Genomic DNA, 13,292 nt, shown 5'->3' on the forward strand with positions numbered 1-13,292 from the left:
TGCGGTTGAGTTTGCTGAGCTTGTTGATTTAACTGCATTTTCTTAAGCAGGTTGGTCATTTCACAGATGTTTCGATTTAGAGTAGCAGTTTCTATGCCAGAAGATACTTCTGCAACGGCCCTTGAACGGCCTTGCTTCTGTCTATGGTTTCGAGTAGATTCAGCTAAATCACTGATCAATTGCCAAGCTTCATCAGTGGTCTTGTACTTCTTCATAGACCCATTGCTGGCACTTTCCAATGTGGTCTTATCTTGGGGCCTCATACCTTGTGTGACATAGCTGAGTAGCACGATCTTGTCAATCATGTGGTGGGGGCATGCTTCCAGAAGATTATTGAAGCGCTCCCAGTATTCAAAGAGAGTTTCATTGTCATCCTGAACAATTGTAGAGATATCCTTCCTCAGTTTATCAGTAACTTCAGATGGGAAGAATTTCTCCAGGAACTCCTTTCTGAGTGTATCCCAGTTGGATACATTTGCTAGAGGTTGAGTGTAGTACCACTCTCTTGCTTTTCCCTCAAGAGAGAACGGAAAAGCTTTCAGCAGAATTGAAGTTTCATCAGCGCCATCACGCCTGACAGTAGAACAGGCTGCCTGGAAATCTCTCAAATGCTTCATAGGCTCTTGAGCAGGTAGGCCATGAAACTTTGGCATCAAATTTAGCAGTGCGGTCTTTATTTCAAAATCCGTAGCTACCGCTGGATGATGCGCTTGAAACGGTTGCAGTGTAAAATCAGGAGCTCCTTCCTCCTGAATGGTAATTCTTCTAGCTGCCATGTTTTCTGCACGTAAAACAACCGAATCAGTAGAACGGGGGCTGGTTTCTTCCTCAGATTCACTTTCAGATCCGCCCTCAGAGCGGACTAACCTTCGCTGTTCTCGCCTTATTCGTGAAATTGTTCTTTCAATTTCAGGATCGAATATTAGCAAGCGCGGATCAGGAGGTGAACGTTTCATTTGATGGAAGAAATACGCAGCTCATAGTAGCAAAATTAAATAAAATGCAAATAAATAAATTCTAATTAATAAAATAAGCACTCTATTGCAACTCCCCGGTAACGGCGCCAAAAATTGATGGAGATGCAGAAGCTGGTGAATTAAAAATTTATTAAAATAGTTACGTTGCAAGTATAGTTCTTAACTCACCGAGAATCTGTCTATCAATTTAGAAATGTGTCACAGAAAGTTTAAATTAAAATTACTGGGAGTTTAAGTCCCAGGTCGTCTCCCAACGAGTTGCAGAAAAGTGTGTTGTTTTATTAATCAGATATTCCAAAAAGAGTTGAGCTAAGTAAATTGGGATTTAATTTGAAGGAATTTAAATAATAAAAAAAAGGCCTTGACTGGGAATTGATTGGTTAGAATCTCTATCATTGATGGTGTGATTGTAAGATTAATTTATAATTAATAGTTGTTCTGTTTGGTTATCCCTTACTAGGTAAGAGAAAGTCAAACAAGTGGAAATGCCAGATCTGTTCACAAGTTGCAACCCACTTAGTTTAAAGGGATTGGCGTCGGTGACAGGATAGCAATCCAACATTTAACCCAATTACAAATTTTTCTTTCAATCCTTCCAACTCAAGAGTTCCTTTTAATCAACTCCCCATCAAGTAATGAAACTACTCACGCATTGTAATTAAAGAATCCATGGCACATGAAAGGGAATTAAAAGAAGACATGATTATTGAAATGGAAATTAACTTGGAAAGAAATAATCCTTGCATTAATTAATCATAAAAATATCTGAATGACAAAATTGAACATAACAAAGAACATGGAAGAATAAAACCAAGTGAAGAGAACAAACTAGAATGATGAAGTCTTAATGAGGAAATAACTCTTCTCAATGTTCCAATGCTAAAATCAATTGAAAATTAGAATTCTAAAAACTAGAGAGAAAAACCTAAGAGAGTGAAAAACTAGCTCTAAAACTACTCAATGAAAAATGTCTCTTGTTTCTGCATATTCTCTGACTCTAGTCTGCTGTTCCGGGCCAAAAACTGGGCCGAAAACTGGGCCAAAGTCGCTGGTTTCAGATTCTGCAGTTTATGCAGATCGCGCATGTCACGCGATCGCGTCGTCCATGCGAACGCATCGCTGGCGCTTTTTCTCTTCACGCGTTCGCGTCGTCCACGCTACCGCGTTGCTTGTGCTTTTCAATCCGCGCGGCCGCGCAAGCCATGCGGCCGCGTCACTGCGATTTGCGCTCCTTGGCGCGGTCGCGTGAGCCATGCGACCGCGTCACTTTTCGCTGGTTATCTCCTCAAATTCTTGTGTTCCTTCCATTTTTGTTAGCTTCCTCTCCAATCTCCGTCTCATTCATGTCCTATGAAGCCTGAAACACTCGACACACAGATTACGGCATCGAATGGAATAAAGGAGAATTGAAATTAAATAATTAAAGTCTCTAGGAAGCAATTTTCAAACATGTAATAAATTCAGGAAGGAAATCTAAATGCATGCTAAATTGATGAATAAGTGGGTAAGGATCACGACAAAACCACACAATTAAACACAATATAAATTATAAATTAGTGGTTTATCAACAAGCAACAATTTAAGTTTGGTGTTGTGATGAGCGGATAATTTGTACGCTTTTTGGCATTGTTTTTAGTATATTTTTAGTATATTTTAGTTAGTTTTTATTATATTTTTATTAGTTTTTAGTTAAAATTCACTTTTCTGGACTTTACTATGAGTTTGTGTGTTTTTCTGTGATTTCAGGTATTTTCTGGCTGAAATTGAAGGACCTGAGCAAAAATTTGATTCAGAGGCTGAAAAGGACTGTAGATGCTGTTGGATTCTGACCTCCCTGCACTCGAAGTGGATTTTCTGGAGCTAAAGAATCCCAATTGGCGCGCTCTCAGCGGCTTTGGAAAGTAGACATTCTGGGCTTTCCAGCAATGTATAATAGTCCATACTTTGTCCGAGATTTGATGGCCCAAACCGGCGCTCCAAATCAGCTCAAAACTACCCGGCGTTAAACGCTGGAACTGGCACAAGAATGGGAGTTAAACGCCCAAACTGGCACAAAAGCTGGTGTTTAACTCCAAGAAAAGTCTCTACACATGAAAGCTTCAATGCTCAGCCCAAGCACACACCAAGTGGGCCCGAAAGTGGATTTTTATGTCATTTACTCATTTCTGTAAACCCTAGGCTACTAGTTCTCTACAAATAGGACCTTTTGCTATTGTATTTTCATCTTTTGGATCATTTTCGATCTTAGGATCATCTTTGGACATCTAGTTCTTAGATCATTGGGAGGCTGGCCATTCGGCCATGCCTAGACCTTGTTCTTATGTATTTTCAACGGTGGAGTTTCTACACACCATAGATTAAAGTGTGGAGCTCTGCTGTACCTCGAGTATTAATGCAATTACTATTGTTCTTCTATTCAATTCAGCTTCTTCTTGTTCTAAGATACTCATTCGCACCCAAGAACATGATGAATGTGATGATTATGTGACGTTCATCATCATTTTCACCTATGAACGCGTGCCTGACAACCACTCCCGTTCTACAAGCAAACAAGGCTTGAATGTTTATCTCTTGGATTCCTTAATCAGAATCTTCGTGGTATAAGCTAGAATTGATGGCGGCATTCAAGAGAATCCGGAAGGTCTAAACCTTGTCTGTGGTATTATGAGTAGGATTCAATGATTGAATGACTGTGACGAGCTTCAAACTCCTGAAGGCTGGGCGTTAGTGACAGACGCAAAAGAATCAATGGATTCTATTCCAACCTGATTGAGAACTGACAGATGATTAGCCGTGCCGTGACAGGGTGCGTTGAACATTTTCACTGAGAGGACGGGATTGTAGCCACTGACAACGGTGATACCCAACATACAGCTTGCCATGGAAAGGAGTAAGAAGGATTGGATGAAGACAGTAGGAAAGCAGAGAGATGGAAGGGACAAAGCATCTCCATTCGCTTGTCTGAAGTTCTCACCAATGAATTACATAAGTATCTCTATCCTTGTTTTATGCTTTATTCGTATATCACCCATAACCATTTGAATCCGCCTGACTAAGATTTACAAGGTGACCATAGCTTGCTTCATACCAACAATCTCCGTGGGATCGACCCTTACTCGCGTAAGGTTTATTACTTGAACGACCCAGTGCACTTGCTGGTTAGTTGTGCGAAGTTGTGATAAAGAGTTGAGATTGCAATTGAGCGTACCATGTTGATGGCGCCATTGATGATCACAATTTCGTGCACCAACGTGTGCGGCCGCACAGGGGTCTATGCGTGCGCACGTCCCAGAAATTTTAAAATGTGGCGTACGCACAGGGGTGTGCGTACGCACAGGTGGCAAAACTTACAGAATCTGTTCACTGGCACAACCTGTGCCAGCGCCCCTAACAGACTGGCCTTCCTAACGTGTGCGTCCGCACAGGTTAAAATTCTTCCTTAAATATGTGCGCACACAAGCTGTGCTTGCGCTGCAAACAGAACACACTTCCCTGCCTGTGCGTACCCACAGGTGTGTGCATCCGCACAGATCAAAATTTTTGTAGGTTTTGCGTCCGCACAAGGCTGTGCGTGCGCACATATCAGAATTTGTAAAATTATGCAACTTTGCAGAATTTCAGATTTTTAACACCAATTTTGAATGATCATAACTTCCTCTACAAAATTCCAATTTTTACAAATTTTATATCGATTTAAAGGGTTTTCAAAGATCTTTAATTCTAAACAAATTTCAATCAGTTTTGAAAACCAAGACAAAAGTTATGATCGAACAAAGTTCACCAAAAACCCAATTTTACCAAACTTCACAATTTCCACAATTTCTTACCCTACCCATACCAAATCATACCAAACCATCCAAAACTCCACTTTTCATCGAATTTTACCTGTTGTATCATAATAAACCAACCTTACCACATTCTCCTTCTCATTTCATTACTTTAAATTCCAACATCAACTATACAACACTTATGATCAAATCACCATCAAACCTACCATTTCATAAATTATAACACTACAATTATCACAATGAACCAACTTTCAATCCATACAGTCATTCAACTTCATCATATCATTGTAATTCATTACAATCAAATCCAATATTCATCAACTCATCAACATTTACCACACCAACAATCATTTTAATTCAAACCTATCCTATTGGTCACTAGCCTATGTGTCCATGAATATTATATACTACATAGAAGAAACCGAAACCATACTTTGGTCGATTTTCTATATGTACCAAATCTCCAAATTAGCACAAACAAGCTTCCAACCACAATTCAAGCTTTCAATTCCACTCCAATAAGCACAATTAAGTTCCAATAGCTCCCAAAGCCACAATAATCAAACTATATACATATAAATCACCTCAAATCAACCTAGAGTTCCAATTAAACACAATTTCACAAGAGTTTAATGGCTCTTACCTCTTTCAACAGATTTGGATATCAAAACCTAAGGCTAAGCAAGGATTAGAACAAACCTAAACATCAAAAATCACAAAAATTCACTTAATCACAAATCCTAAAAACCAAAATTTTGGAGAGAATAATAGAAAATATTTCATAGTTACCTCTCCAGTTTCTTATATGGGCTTTGTAGAGCTCTTCACGAGGAACGCGTAGCCGCAAATGGTGCAGCGATCAGAGCTCTATAGCTCAAGATATGAGCTAGAGAAGAAGAGGGTGAATAGTGTTTCTTCCTCCCCTTCTCCCCCTTTCTATTTCTGGTGTGTTTAAGTGTTTGGTTGTGTTGTGATGCTGATTGGTTCATTAAATGAGCCTTTTATATGTTGGCCTTGGGCCCAATCTAACCTGCTAGCCTTTTTAGTCCGTTTGGCCCAACTACAGGCCAAACCTTTAAAATTAACGTCCGGTTTTCTATTTCTAATATTTTTCTAAGGTTTTTGACAATTTTTACTTTTCTCGTGGAGTACCAGGCAGACTTGAACCGGTTCAACTGCCGGTTCGCGGTTTTTCACTATTTTTCGCAGAAAGCATATTTTTTGACTCAGAAAGACCCACTGAGTCAAAAAAATTACCTTTAAATCCTCGAATTCTCTCTCTAACTTTTCGGAATCTAATTTGGGCAATTAATCATTTAATTAACCGGTTGATTAGTTGCGGTTCTTACATATATAGTATTCAATTATTTTTTAATCACATCTAAGTAAATTACACTTAATCTTGTTACTTTCATTCTAAATAAATTTATTTTTTTTTATAATTTTACACTTAAAGTTATAAGTTAATATAAAAAATATAAAAAAATTTTAGAATGAAAGTAGTGTGATTAAGTGTAATTTACTTAAATGTGATTAAAAAATATTTGAATATTATACACAGTAATAAATTAATATTATTAAAGAATAAAATTAAAATTTATTTCTATGTATCATTTTTGTCACCAATATTTTCTTTCTATTTAAGTCCCTAACATTTCAAAATCGTCTCAATTTGGTCCCACCGTCAATTCTGTTAATGATCCCTAACGGCAGAACAACATTGAGCCAATTTTGAAACGTTGGGGACTTAATTAGGACGATTGAAATATTAGGGACAACTTTGGGACTTACCCCAAATGTTGGGGACAAAAATAATACTTTACTCTTTTAAATTTAAAATTTTAAAACCTCTATCTCATATCTCTTGAAATTAAATTTCAAAATCTTTAAAATTTTAAATCTTATCTTTCCTAATCTTTTTAAATCTTTATCATATCTTTTCAATTTAATTCTTACCTATCTTATCTTCTTTTTAAAATTTAGAACTCTTTATTTCTATCTTGTTAAAGCTAATATACATATACAACTTTGCATTAAAGCTCCAAGATACAAGATAGTAGATAATATATAAACAAAGTAAACATATATCTTATATACAAAAGAAACTAGTCACAGCCTAGCGAAGTTTAGGCCGACTAGTCAAGAGATACAATAGAGTTTTATAAAAGGCTTACTTTCTATCTCTCAAAGTTTAAAAGCCTCTAAGGCGACATACTTATATATACAAAAGATGAGAGAATAACTACAACAAAAGTAAAGTAGAATAAAAATAAAGTGAAGCCTTCCTCCGCTCTGTCACCAATCTACAACTCACCGATGTGGGTTGCGACCTGCATCTGAATAATAACAACAATATATGGTATGAGAACCGGAGGTTTTCAGCATGGTAATAGTGCCTAATAGATAGGATATAGGGTTTCGAAAAGCCAAAGGCAATCCTATAACTTCACATTGATACAAGGTATTCAAGCTTAAAGTAATAAATAACTTAAACCATAAACAGGGTAATCTACTTAAGGGATTTCAAACTAATACAAATCACTGCTATCCTACAGCCTTTACCAGCCTATCCTTCATGCGGTCCCATCGCCAACGCCTACCGAGCCTCCTCATTCCCAATAGAAAACACAAGTAATGCAGACAAATAAAGCACAAGTAATATACATATACAGCAAGTAAAATAAATAGCAAGTATGCATGTGAATCATTTAGGCATAACTGAAGTTAGGCAAATCAAATATGCATATAAAAGATGCATATGATGAATGCCTATCCTATTTGGCTCGTGATATCATTTGTCGGTTCAACTGTCAACCCGACATATCCTTTCAGATGTAGCCATTCCGCCACGACCAGGGATATAGTGCCCTGCTCACTTTTTCTTTGTGCTTCCTAGTGTATAATGTCCAGCACTTTTTCTTGTGCCCCGCAGATATAGTGCTCGGCACACTCTTTTGGGTTATAGTGCCCGAGTTCACTTTGGTGGCAGAGAAGATTATGTGAGCGGGAGACTGCCACATCCCTCACATCTGAACGTAGGCAGAAAACTGCCACGGTCCCTACACAACACCGCTACCTCGACAAGCAGGATTCACCACGGTCCTTACTTGAGGTGCATAACGACTTACCAAACCTTAACATATTAATAATATATAAATCATTCTCAATGATCATTTCTCATAGCACAAGTCCATTAATCTCATTAACCATAATCATTCATTTCCAAGTTCTAAACTCATCATCAATCCAGCTCTCCATTAGTTCACATAACAACTCCATCCAACTGACATACCAGGCCTAAGTCACCGTCTTCTAGACTCACTAACAAAAAATATCTAAGCTTAAGTCCTCTAACTCATCCTTAATAGTCACAAGGCCTAATCGCTAGCTACGAATCTTAAATAGAAGTTAAAGAAGTTTGGAAGGATAGAGGAACCTTTAAAAATGAAGAAAAATAAGTTTTCAGCAAAACAGGGGGTCATGCATACGCATGTCCCTGTCTCGTGTATGCACGAGTGAAAATATTCATGGTCGCGTATGCGTGACCCCACTCACGTATGTGACAGTCCAAAACAGGAGGAAATCCCTATGTCGCGTGTTACAAGTCGTGTACGCATGCCTCAAAAATCAACGTTTCCACATACGCACGCCTGTGCAGCGTACGCGAGGGTGCTTGGCAGTGGCCAATCCCTGTGTTGTGTGTAACAGTTCACGTACACATGCCCTGAAATACTTAAAAATTTTCGAAAGCTTCAGAATTCAGATTTTCATATTGAAATTTAAATGCGCATAACCTTTTTGTTTTAAAACATTTTTTGAAGGTTGTAGAAGGCTTAGAGAATGGGGGGGTTGAATCTATGACCTTCTTTTGCTTTAATAAAATAACCCTTTTAAAACAAATTTTCAGTCTGAATTGTTTGAACTCAGTAGCGAAAAATTTATGAGACAATTTCATTTTGTCTCATGAATATTAGAAAACAGAACAGAGAAGGGAAGACAGAAGCTGACACCATAATGTATCCTGGTTCAGTTGCCATGTGCAATGCAACCTTCTCTACCACAACAGTGGTGGAATTTTTACTATAGTTATAATATTACATACACTAATTCCACATGATTGACACAATCCTTTCACTCTCAAGTTCTAACCTAACTCTTCACTCTTAGAGCTAACCCAACTAAGAAAGGGGTACCTCATTGGTACAAGATACAAGACACAGAATCCACCTAAAGAAATCTGAAATCACTCTAGGCTTTTCACTCATGTGTATCACTCTGCCTCTTTCCACTCTTAGGCTTTTACTTGAGCTCTCTCATTCTGCCTTTTACCTCAAAAAATTACAGAAAGATAAACATTAAAAAGAAAATTACAATCTGTAAAACATGAAGGAGATTGATGCTTCAATAGCCTCTTTACTGTGTGATGAACTAGATTTGCTTGCCTCTAATTTAGTTCCTCATTCTGGCGGAATACTCCTTTGACTAGGAAGCACTGTCCAAGTTGATAAACTTCTTCAGAGAACTCTTCTCAGAACATAAACCTCAAAACACTGGTTATCTCTCCTTCGCTTCAGAATGATGAAAAATCTTCTTTTGTATCTCCTTGCATGTTGCTGAGTTGCTCTATCATAGGTCAACCCTCGAGCTGTGTGCTGTACCAACTTAGCCGTTCACTTTCTTCCATTAATCCTCAAATTAGGAACTTTGGTTCTGACCCTCTTTCTTGACCGAAATCCTCATGACAGCAAGGAAGAAAATATTTTCAATGGTAAACCCAGATCAGAACCATTAAAATACTACTTGGTCCCCAAGATACAAATTTAACCATAGATTTGCAGTAGAGCTTAACAGAGATTACTTTCTTCATTTATCCCAATTTGGAGTGGCAGAGAGTTGGAAAAGAGGAGAAGAAAGCAATATACATGCAAGAGAAAATAAGTTACCTTTGACCTCTGCCTTAACCTAAGATGGATTGATTTTGGTGATTAGACCTCACCCTTTTGCTTAACCTTTCTCTTTCTTTTCTTCTTTGATGAAGAGACTTAGGAACTAAGCTTTCTCTCACTTCTCTGAACTCTGACCGAAGAGAAAAGTGAATATTGCTTTACTGGAAGCAAATTGGAGGGATTGGCTTGAGAGATGGAATCGGGCTTAGCTTGGTTATGGTTTATGCAGCTCGTTTGATTTCTTTGGCCCATCTGATTTTATTGCTTTGATTCCTATGGGCTGTTATTGTTTTATAGCCCACCAGCCTTGGTTTTATTTTCCATCCAATTGGGCTGCTTCTTTAATAAATTTTGGCCTGCAACATTTAATCAGAAATAATCAACACTAATTGGTTAATTTGCCCAATAAAATAATGTTTGTCATCATTAATTAATTTAGTTAATTTCTTAACTCAACATTTTTCATCCGTTCTTTGAACATCTAAAAGCTCTTGGACCCAACTTTTATTTAAAACAAGTTTCATTTAAACAAATGGTCCGGAGGCCAAGTTATGCTGGTCAAAGTTCATCAAAAACAAGATTTTGTCAAAATTCACAAGATTCTCTAGTTTTTCAAAACATCAAACCAAACCATATTCAAACATACTCTAATCGATACCAAAACTTACCATTCAATACCAACAACAACAATATATATATATATCCTCCATCACTTACCAATTCACTTTCTCAACTATTTCACACCTAAATATTATTCAATTCACCACTCCCTAAACCCAAAATTCAACAACATCATAAAACCCACAATTTTCACCATTTATCATCATTATCAATCATAATAATTCATATTTAACTCCAACATCAAAAGCCTCAATAACAATGTCAACCATAATAATCAACACCCATTCTCATCATTAATATTCAACATTAAACATCAACAACACCATTAATCATCATAAATCATCAATCATCATCACATTAGAATCCATCACGATCATATCTCAACACATACAACTTATTCAATCTCTATCAACATACATATACCACAAACGTCATTCAAACAACCATATATTCAGTTCTATGCTATCCTATGGTCCACTAGCCTAAGTTTTACTAAACATTATATATTACCTAGAGAAAACTGAAACTATATCTTGGCTGATTCTCACACAACTCAAAACACCGAAACAATGTCACCCACTACAAAAAAACAGGGTTAAAACGGCGGTTATTTTGGGAAATTACGGCGGTTAGAACCGCCATTATTACCGAAAATGGCGCCCCCAAGAAACGCCGTTATTCTGGGCGCCATTCTGGTTATTACGGCGGTTTTCAGAAAACCGCCACAATTACCTGAGGATAATACGGCGGTTCTCTGAAGGTTAAAATGGCGGTTTGTAACCGCCATTATTTCCGTATAAAATGGCAATTTCTGACTTGTTTAAAATGGCGGCTATAACCGCCGTTTTTTCCAGGATGTTGTGGCATCATTTTTGTTTAAAATGGCGGTTTTTAACCGCCGTTTTTACCATTATAACCGCCATTTTTACCAGGTTATAATGGCATCTTTTGTGTTTAAAATGGCAGTTTCTAACCGCCATTTTTACCAGGTTATAATGGCATCTTTTGTGTTTAAAATGGCAGTTTTTAACCGTCGTTTCTACCAGCGTATAATGACATCATTTTCATTTAAAATGGGGGTTTCTAACCGCTGTTTGTACCTAATTATGATGACAATTTTATGCTTTTTAAAATAAGATTGAATCTACCAATTTAAAGTGATATTTTCGAAACTCACTTAAAAATCTCGTAATAACCAAAAGGCATAATCATAAATCAAACATCATTAGATAATTTTTAATTCGTACATGATCCAAAAGTCATAATCCAAGTCATAATTGAAATGTCATAATCCAAAAACAAAGTATCAAAGTAACATTTTTCAATAATACGTCTTAACATATAATTCTTAATATACGTCTTAACATATCAAGTAAGGTCATGCTTCCTTATTGCTTGCTCCAGAAGACCTACTTCCTAACTCTTTTGGTGATGAAATCTCACTCTCCTGATCCAATCCCTACAACAAAAATATAACTATTATGAGCATAAGAAATGCAAGAAAATGGCATATATTGATATACATTTATCATGTCTAATTACATAGCATTGATACAACAATGAAACCAATTTAAATTATAGAGCCAACTAACCACTTGAAAACATTTAAAATACAAGACCAGTCCAATCATTCAGAAATTCAGTATTTAATTGATGCTCTAAATCTCTAATACATAAAGTAAGAGTACATTTGTAAAACAATCTGCCAAGTGACATTCAACAAATAAAATACCAGTTGAACAACACATATGGCAGAGGCAATCTGAAGAATACAATGTACCATAAATTCTTTAGTTTATGGAAACTGGATGGAGAAACCAGTACCAGTTTTTGTGATATTCACAGGGCCAAAGTCCTCCAGGTCAGAATCAGAACCCATGTAATTGTAATCATGGCACGGGCAGAAACCAGTACCAGTTTCTGTCAACTATAGTTCCTTAGACAATTTAAGCTAAGCTTTTTGTGTTATGTTGAGCTTAGAAGGTAAGACTTTAATTTGCACCTTTACCCAAAACAGTGTTGTGTTGTGTTCCACTACTTGAACTATCTTATGTGTGGTTGAGGCTATACCCAAAATAGTATTCTAAAAGAAATTATAAAAAATTATAATTACCTCTTTCAAATGATAATTTTGTGGCTGTAACGGTGGTTTTGTGAACTTTTCCTTCTCAAGTAGTTTGTATATATGCAAATTAATTTTTTCTACAAGATAAAAAGAGACAAAAAAATAATAGATCAAATATATTATTCTCAAATTATAATTTATAAAAAAATTCGTATAAAAGAGATGGACAATAATGAAATTAGTAAACTAATGATTCAATTACACTCTCTGTTCTCTTTAAAAGATCTGGGTGAGTTCAATTTTTTTTCTTGGCATTGAAGCCACTAAGACCAAATCTGGTTCTTATCTTCTTTCTCAAATAAAATATATTAACAGAGTTTCAAATGATAGATTCACTGTATTCACTTCCAATAACTCTATTCTCTCCCTCAATTCTCTTTATCTCTTTTTTCTCTTATTCTGGTTTTACACTTTTTTTAAGAGAATATAATTAATTATTCATGTATTTTTTATTAATTTAAATTTAAAAAAATTATATAAAAAAAGAGAGTGAATCTAAAAAAAATATCAATTTTTTCTCCTACCATTATTTTTCAAATTTATTGACAAAAATAAAAGTAACTTATTGAAGATCTTCAATAGCTTCAATATGAACCTGTATATAGAAGTGACCACACGAACTAAATTAATTCACAAAAAAATTCCCTGGCTTTAAAAAAACTTACAAGAACACAGGCAAACATGTTCATTAATTGTTGCCTAATATTTCTACAAAATGCAATTATTCTCAATAAGCCTGCCCCTAATAAAGCCTGTCGTCATTGCTTAATTATCACCCAACTTGCCCATTCCAGAAATTTAATTAATAAATTACTATTCATACTATATTATTTGC

At 36.2% G+C, this 13,292-nt stretch overlaps 1 non-coding gene across 1 annotated transcript; it reads left to right on the top strand.

Moving 5' to 3' along the window:
• Nucleotides 1-299: 299 nt before the first annotated feature.
• LOC130978868 (small nucleolar RNA R71) lies at nt 300-407 on the top strand. The gene has a single exon (XR_009086477.1). It is a non-coding gene; the product is annotated as a small nucleolar RNA R71 (small nucleolar RNA).
• The last annotated feature ends 12,885 nt before the right edge of the window (nt 408-13,292 follow it).

This window comes from Arachis stenosperma, chromosome 4 (assembly GCF_014773155.1).
Source record: "Arachis stenosperma cultivar V10309 chromosome 4, arast.V10309.gnm1.PFL2, whole genome shotgun sequence".
Lineage (NCBI taxonomy): Eukaryota > Viridiplantae > Streptophyta > Magnoliopsida > Fabales > Fabaceae > Arachis > Arachis stenosperma.